Genomic DNA, 8,319 nt, shown 5'->3' with positions numbered 1-8,319 from the left:
AATCTTGCCCCGAGCCCCTGTGAGCTGGGAAAGTGACATCTTACAGGGATAAATCACTTCCAATATTTTGCTCATCATCTCGCACACATGTGCCTCTTTGGGCAGTATCATCCTTTTATTGATTCAGTTTAGGGATCTGAGCCTCACTGGCAAGGACACAGGGTGAGGAGAAAGTATCACCGGGGATGACTCACTCGTTCGCTTTGTGCAGGAGTGAATCTCGGGTCTTGGCGCACGGGCGGGATAACCACCTGCCGGCCATTACTGAAACCGCCCCATGTGGGAGAGTTGGAAACTCGCCCTTCCCGGCTCAGGTACAAAGTGTCGGTGAGGCATAGCGCAGGTCTGGGTTCTGAGCGGACAACAGACTGTGCAGGTAAAGGATCATGCCATTGAAATATCATTTGGAGAGGCGGAGACGAGAGAATTGAAAAGACCGGCGGCAGTATCAGTCCCGCTCTGAACGCTGAAAGTCTCCGTTCCCTCAGGCGACAAAGAAGAGGCGCGGGATACGGTAAGGTAAAGTCCAATGTAATTCTAGGTTTGACTGAAGATCAGGGAAGCGCGAACAGAGTCCCCAGCACCACAGATTTTACAGTCGACTGTCCCACATTTCGGACATGGCAGACGTTAGCCCACCAGGAGTGCAGTGGACGAGCCTCAGTCCGGGAGAAAAGCTTTGTGATCACCGTCACTCCCCTGCCAGGTCAGTACACTGAACCATACAGCACCCCATCTACTCACCATCTGTCACTGCCTGGTCCGGCCGCCTTGCCTTGGGAATAGAACCGCAGTTAATTCGCCGACATTTATATCCATAACACACACAAGGGAAGATAAACAGAATCTCCGACAGCAGGGCCGCAGTAACAGGTTCAATGAAATCATGTCAAACACAATCGTTACTGAAATGTCGGGAACTAGGTATCCTATCGGGAGAGAGCACAGACAGCACAGGGATCGTGACCGGATGGGGCAGGAAGTAAAGAGCAGGGAAGTGAAGACAGAGACACAGGTGAATAAAGACAGAAGGAAAATATCACGAAAGAAAAAGAAGTCAGCGAGGATAAAGACATGACAAATAAACATGATCGAAGGGACGGCGGAACATTCACAGCGCAGCCACATACCACAATGTTTAACCAACAGCAGAGTGGCGCAGCGGGAGCATGCTGGACCCATAACCCAGAGGCCGTTGGATCGAAACCGCTCTCTGCTGTTTGCCTTGATCAACACAGCAATATACCAAGGAAGAGAGAATTCAAACGTCTTTTTCCCAGACACGGAAGATTTGCAACAAAAAATGGACCCGGCCGGTCAGCCATAAAGATGGGATACTCCTGTTGGACAGAGGGAGCGACGGAGATCCGAATGGACAGGAGGGGCTGCATGACGTTTTCTGAGCTGGATTTTTCCGTTATGAGCAGAGACTGGAGAGTGGGGTTATTTGCCATGGAGCGAAGGAGGTTGACGGGAACCTTGGAAAGTTATCTCACATTATCAGGGGCGGAGATAGTGGGAAACTGTTCCCCGTATCTGATGTGTCTGTAACCGGAGGGCATCAGAGGAAGAACTTCCTCTCGAATACGGTGGTTGGAATCTGGGACCCACCCCGAGTGGGTGCTGGAAGCAGGGACTCACGTGGTGTTTGACAAGTATCCAGACAAGCCCTTAAATCGCTAAGGCACTGAGGTGTTTGTTGCTGTTGATTAGTACAAATGTGTACTTGTTAGTCAGCATGGATCTGATAGACCTAAGGGCCTGTTTCTGAGTACCATGACCCTGTGGTTCTATATTACATCTGTGAATGGAGAAGAGCGGGTTAAAGTTCCTCTGGGAACGCAGAGGGAGTGAGGGGAGAGATCCCACAGGGTAAAGACAGACAGAGAGCGGGGGTGGGGGTGTTAGACTGACCTCATTCAGTGTGATCACATCATCTGGGACATGCTGGGATGTGTCCTCGTTTGTTGTGGGAATCTGGGACAGCGTGCGAGTAGGAAGCGGCACTGATACGTTCATCGCTTACCCGGTAAAGTTAAGGGACGGGAATTCCTTCCCTGATCCATTGCCCAGCGCACAGTGAACAATAATTAATGGAACAAAGATGGGATCTCTCTTACACTCATTGATCGAACTCAATGAATCCAGGAATCCGCACATGAGTTCGCAGAAGTAGAACATTCAGCCCCTCGTGTTCTGCGCAGATCGTGTTCTGTGAGAGGTGAAATTCTGAGGAGATCAAAACTCTGCAAATTGCAATGGCCGGGAATCGAACCCGGGCCAACTGCTTGGAAGACAGCTATTCTCACCACAATACCACCACGGTTCCACGGCGCTGCGGGATATTCCGTCCGGACCAGTCCCCGAGCTGTTTTCTGACGGATCATTTCTCACTCTGCTGGAGTTCCCGTTCCGTCAATTTGATGTCGCCACCCTCCAACAGATCGGAGTTACAAAATACCCAGTGATAATTCACCCGCGGAAAACACTATTATGCTGGAGGAATTCAGCAGGCCAGGCAGCATCAGTGGAGAAAAACAGGGGGTCAACTCTTTGGGTCAGGACCCTTCTTTAGGACTGAAAAGCGTAGAAGTGGAAACCTCAGAAAAGGAGAGAAAAGCAAAGCAGTGATAGGTGTAAAAGAGGGGAGGAGGGGTGGACACCTATGGTGATAGGTAGGTACAGTTAAGTGACGGCCATAGGCAGGTGCGGGGATCGGACTGAAATGTGAGTCGACCCCTGATATAGAAGATGATCGATAAATTGTTCTCCGTCTCACACACCAACAAAAAGGAAAGTAAATCCTGATTATAAAATGTTCTTTCCAGCCACACTCAGTTGGGTCACAAAGAGAGCCCCACCTCAGACCAGTCCTCGAACAAAATAAGCGAATGAATCGCTGGCGAATTCTGAGACCCCTCCAGTCAAACAGTGAAGAGTGACTGAAAGATGCCCGTTTTGCAGTAAACGAACAAAACACTGGGATGACCTATGAGCCATTCTGTATCCCGACATACACATGGCAGATTGTATGTTAATGTAGGCTCCTCGTTAATATAGTCGGTAGTATCCCAGCCTGTCATGCGAGAGACCGGGGTTCAATTCCCTGATGTGGAACCGGATTTTTTGTTCCAAAGTTAACTGGGCGTACAAGAGAATTTTGAATAACAATGTAAAAACGATGAAGAGTTTGTTGTTGAAGAGCTTAGTTCTCTGGACATCCGGAATGTGGAACGGCCCGGTCGGCAGTGAGACCGAGACGGGAGACAGTCCCGAGATGTTCTGTTCCGCGACGGGAACAGCTTAAACACTTTGCAGAGAACGATCCCAAGTGGATATGTTTTAAAAGTGGACGGGTCCCGGATTTAAAGCCGTCCTGTCCTTCCCCTTCGCTCAGACTCTGATCAACGTGAACTGGGGAAAGTTCCAGCTGGGGTTGGCTCTGCGACGTCAGGCGGACATGAGCGCATGCGCCGTGTAGTCGCACCCCTGGTCCTGACATCGGACGGCAGAACACATTCGCCATCCGCTTCAGCTCCGTCTGTGAGAGCCATTCCCTCAGCGAGCGGCGGGTGCGGGTTTAAATCAGCTGGGAAAGAATGTTCCGGGCCCGGGGGCAGGGCGCTGACAGCAACCTCCTACCAGCAGCTCTTCGCTCTGGGAGTGGCTCCCCAGATTGAGATCGGCATTGAGTGCGGACCCCGGTCAACTGAAGCGGCAGCTGGGGATAAGATGCGGAGTGGAGCAGCGACTGAACCCGGAACATGGAGTGAGTGTGGACTGAGAGGCCGTTCCCGGACTGGGGATGGACAGTGCGGAGGCGGCGGAGTGGGACGCATCTGCCGGTGAAGGTCACTGCTGCTTCCTCTCCACTTCCAGACTCATCGTGTGTGTTGTTTCTGGACAGTAGTTTCTGTGGTAAGTAGTACGAGTACTGGAGCTGGAAGTCTTGTTTCCGTGGTAAGTACCGCGAGAACTAGTGCGGGAAGCAGGTTGAAATGGGTGCCCCATTGTTCTTGTTTCTGTTGCTGGGGTGAACTGATGGGTCTGTTGATTAGCTCATTCGCTGGAAAAAGAAGCCAGTGTCAAGAGGACCGGCCATTGTATGAGTGGATAGTGGTAGATTGGGGAGGCTTCGGCGTGAAGAGGCGGAGTAGGTGAGCAGAGGCTTCTGGTAGGTGTTCATTCTTTCTCTATTATTTGTAATTTTAGTTGTACGGAACAGTGGGAATTGCAGTCAGGGCAGAAGAATGTTCCTCCTGTAGGACGTGACAAATCAGGGAGACCTACAGTGCCCTGTTGATTTCAACTGCAGGAAGTACGTGAACCTGCAGCTCCTTACAGGCTGCATTAAACAGCTGGAGCTGCAGCTGAACTCCGGATGATTTGGGAAGCTGAGGAGATGATAGATCGGTGCTACCAGGAGGTAGTTATATCGAGGGTCCGTGATGTATGTGGTTGGGTGACGGTTACGGGAAGGAAAAGGAATAGGCAGTCGGTACAGGATACCCCGGTGACATTTTCTCTTGATAACAACTATATCGTTGTGGATGCTGTTAGGAGTGTGTGTCACCGGTGGAGAGCCACAGCAGGCGGGTCTCCGACGCGGAGTCTGGATCTGTGGCTCAGAAGGGAATGAAGTAGTGAAGAAGAGTGCTTGTGACAGGGAGTTGGTTCGTTGAGGCGTCAGACAGGACATTATGTGGACACTAACAAGACTCCCGGATGGTATGTTGCCTCCCAGGTGCCAGGATCAGGGACGTCTCAGATCTAGTGCACAGCATTCTTAAGGGGGAGGGGAAGGAGCCAGAAGTTGTGGTGCATATTGGCACCAACTACATAGGTAAGATGAGTAATGAGGTACTGAAGAGCGATTATTGGGAGTTAGGAAGGAAGCTAAAAATCAGGACCTCAAGTGTAGTAATATCTGGATTGCTGCTCATATCCTTGCGGGAAGGTTTGCTGGAGCTGTTGGGAAAGGTTTAAACCAGCTTGGAAGAGGAATGGGAACTGGAGTGTCAGATTACTGGATGAATCAGTAAGTGGAGAAGTAAATGCGATGTGTACAGAGAAGGTGAGGAGAGATAGGCAGGGGACGGGGCATAAATGCAGAAAGTTAGATGGGTTGAAATGTGATTACCTTAATGCGAGAAATGTAAAGCAAAAAGGTAATGAACTTGGAGCCATTACAGAGACTGGCTGTCGCAATGACAGGAGTGGCTTCTTGAGGTTCTGGGGTTTAGATGTTTCGAAAGGGATAGGGAAGAGGATAGAAGGGCTGTGGTGGCATTGCTAATAAGAAATAATATCACAGCTGTAGGAAGTGAGGACATTATAGAAGGATCGTCTATTGAGTCAGTCTGGGTTGAATGCAGAAGCAGGAAGGGATCAATCACTCTTTTGGGAATATTCCCCAAAAATAGTCATCGGGGCACTGAGGAGCAGATACGCAGGTAGATTTTGGAAAGGTTCAAAAATATCAGGGTTGTTGTCGTGCGTTACTTCAACTTCCCTGATATTGATTGGAACCTTCTCACTGCAAACGTTGAGATGAGGCAGACTTTGGTGAGTGTGTGCGGGAAGGATTCTTGACAGAGTATGTGGACAAGCTGACTGGAAGAGAGGCCATACTGGATATGGTTTTAGTCAATGAAGCTGGCCACGTGAAAGAACTCTCAGTGGGCGAATATTTCGGGGATAGTGACCACAACTCCCTGACGTTAGGCATAGCCACGGGCAAAGATAGAAGCAGACATTATCGGAAAGCATTTAACTGGGGGAGGGCAAATTACGATGGTGTTAAGCACGAACCTGCGATCTTAAAATAGGAACAGATGTTCTCTGGTGAATGCATCGCAGAAATCTGTACGTTGTTTAGGGGCAACTTGCACGGAGCTCTTGATAGGTTTGTCCCACAAAGACAAGGAACGGATGACAGAATGAAGGGACCATGGTTAACAAGACAGTTGGAGGGTTTGCCCAGAGGAGGAAAGAAGCGCATGTAAGGTTTAGGACACAAAATACGATGGGGCTCTTGAGAGTCATATTGTAGTCAGGAAGGCGCTTAAAAGTGGACGGGAGAACTTGAAATGTACATAAGAAGGCCTGGGCAAGGAGGGTGAAGGATAACCCTGAAGTTTTTACAGAATGACCACGGTGAAAGTAGGATCGCTCAGGTATAAGGGGGAAATATGTGTCTGGAAGTGAATTTGTTAGGGGAGGTCCTAAGTGAATATCTTGCTCCGCGTTCACCAGCGAGAGGGACTTAGATGAATGTGAGGTGAGCACTGAAGAGGCAAATGTGTTGGAATCTTTCGAGGTTCAAGAAGAAGCAGTGCTGGAGTTGCTAAAAGGCATTAGAATAGATATGTTCCCGTGGTCGAACTCTATATACCATGGGAAGTGACGGGGGAGATTGCGATAACGTTAACAATGAGCTTTGAGTCCGCCCTGGCCAGAAGAGTGGGACCGTAGTATTGGAGAATGGCAAACGTTGTACCGTTGTTCAAGAAAGATAAAAAGGATAATCCTAGGAATTATAGACCAGTGAGTCTTACGGCAGTGGTGGGTAAACTACTGGAGAGGATTCTTAGAGGCAGAATTTAAGAGCATTTGGTGAAACATACTCTTATGAGGGATTGTAAACGCATTGAGAACGGTATGTCACACCTTACGAGCTTAATGAGTTTTTTTAGAACGTGACAAAACAATTTTATCAAGGTAGTGCTGTGGACGTGGTATGTATGGATTATAGCAAGGCATTTGACAAGGTTCCCCATAGTAGTCTCATTCGGAAGGTCAGTAGGTATGGTATCTATGGAAAATTGGCTGTGTGGAATCTAAATTGGTTTGCCCACAGAAGTCATAGGGTGGATGTAGAAAGGGACGATTCGAACTGGAGGTCGGTGACCGGTGGTGTTCCACAGGAATCTTGTCTGGGACCCCTGCTCTTTGTGACTTTATAAATAATTTGGATGAGGAAGTGGAGCTGATGTGGGTAAGTACGTTTGCAGATGACACTAAGGTTGGTGATGCTGTAGATAGTGAAGAAGGCTGTCGTAGTTTGTAACGGGATTTACACAGGGTCCACAGCTGGGTGAAGTGCCAGATGGATTTTCAGTCCGGAGAAGTGTGAAGTGACACACTTTAGAATAACGAACTTGAATGCCGAGTAGATGGTCAAGAGCAGCATTTTCGCACTGTAGAGGGATAGATAGATCTTGGGGTCTAAGTACATAGAACGCTCAAAGTTGCCTCACAAGTGAATAGGGCAGTTAAAATGGCGTATGTTGTGCTGGGCTTCATTAACTGGCGATTGAGTTCAAGAGCCGGGAGGTAATGTTGCGGATCGGTGAGACTCTGGTTAGGCTACACTCATCACCTCAGACACATAGGACAGAAGCCACTGAACAAACTCCAATCATTAAATACGTTACACATTGTATTATCGTGTTATAGATTTACCTCATTGGAGATATTAAATATAATTTACTGTAATGATGTTTGGACAGATTTTCAGTGGAGAACGTTGCAGGTTCTGATTTGTGCCACGACATTTGCGCCGCTTCAACAGTAATTTTTGATCGTTCTTTTTTTATCATGGGAATGCAGCTTTGCAGTGACGACCACCAAACATTTCAATGGCAGAACTGGCTTGAATGCTCCAGTGGACCACTGCTGATCTTAATTTCTATTACATAAGGCGTTCAGTTTAGTGCCGGCCAATGCCTAAATTCCCAATCCAGAGAACAGACCAGCTGTCCTCCGCCAATCACCTCTCCACCGACCCAACAGTGTGAAGAGGCATACACTGGATTACTCTCCGTAAACCACGCTGATACTTCCTTGCCGTCCCGGAACCCTGACTCGGCTGTTCCCATGGACTCATTATATTCGCTTCCTGTGTCAAGCTTCCAAGTTCACGCATGGAACTGAATTTTAAAGACAGTTTAATTGCCTCAACGTTGTGCAGGTTAATGGTTCAGTTTCGGCCATGAGATACAAACACACAGATGGCAGATTCACACATATTCATTCAAACGTTGGTTTTGTTTTGTGTTTCGTCAGTAATGTATCCACATTCTGTCCTCATTCTTTCAGTTAAGTTGCTATTGACTGTCATCCTGTGCCAACGAGAACGCGGTCACTCCAAATGCATGACTCTCCGTGGCCGTCAGGCAAACGGCAGATTTGCTTGATGTCATCAAGGTTCAAATATTCAGTTGGATTCCTCTGATTTATTTCGCAGGTCAATTCTTTTTCATTGTCACCACTGTACTGTTCCGTTTCCTTCCTGAATCTTGCTTCCACTGCGCTTTC

At 48.4% G+C, this 8,319-nt stretch overlaps 1 non-coding gene across 1 annotated transcript; it reads right to left on the bottom strand.

The window, feature by feature from the left end:
- Positions 1-554: 554 nt before the first annotated feature.
- Positions 555-714, bottom strand: LOC127584476 (U1 spliceosomal RNA). Its single transcript, XR_007958402.1, has one exon. It is a non-coding gene; the product is annotated as a U1 spliceosomal RNA (small nuclear RNA).
- Between the last annotated feature and the right edge of the window lie 7,605 nt (positions 715-8,319).

Source organism: Pristis pectinata, chromosome 29 (genome assembly GCF_009764475.1).
Source record: "Pristis pectinata isolate sPriPec2 chromosome 29, sPriPec2.1.pri, whole genome shotgun sequence".
Classification (NCBI taxonomy): Eukaryota; Metazoa; Chordata; class Chondrichthyes; order Rhinopristiformes; family Pristidae; genus Pristis; species Pristis pectinata.
This window is presented reverse-complemented; position numbering and strand designations above follow the sequence as displayed.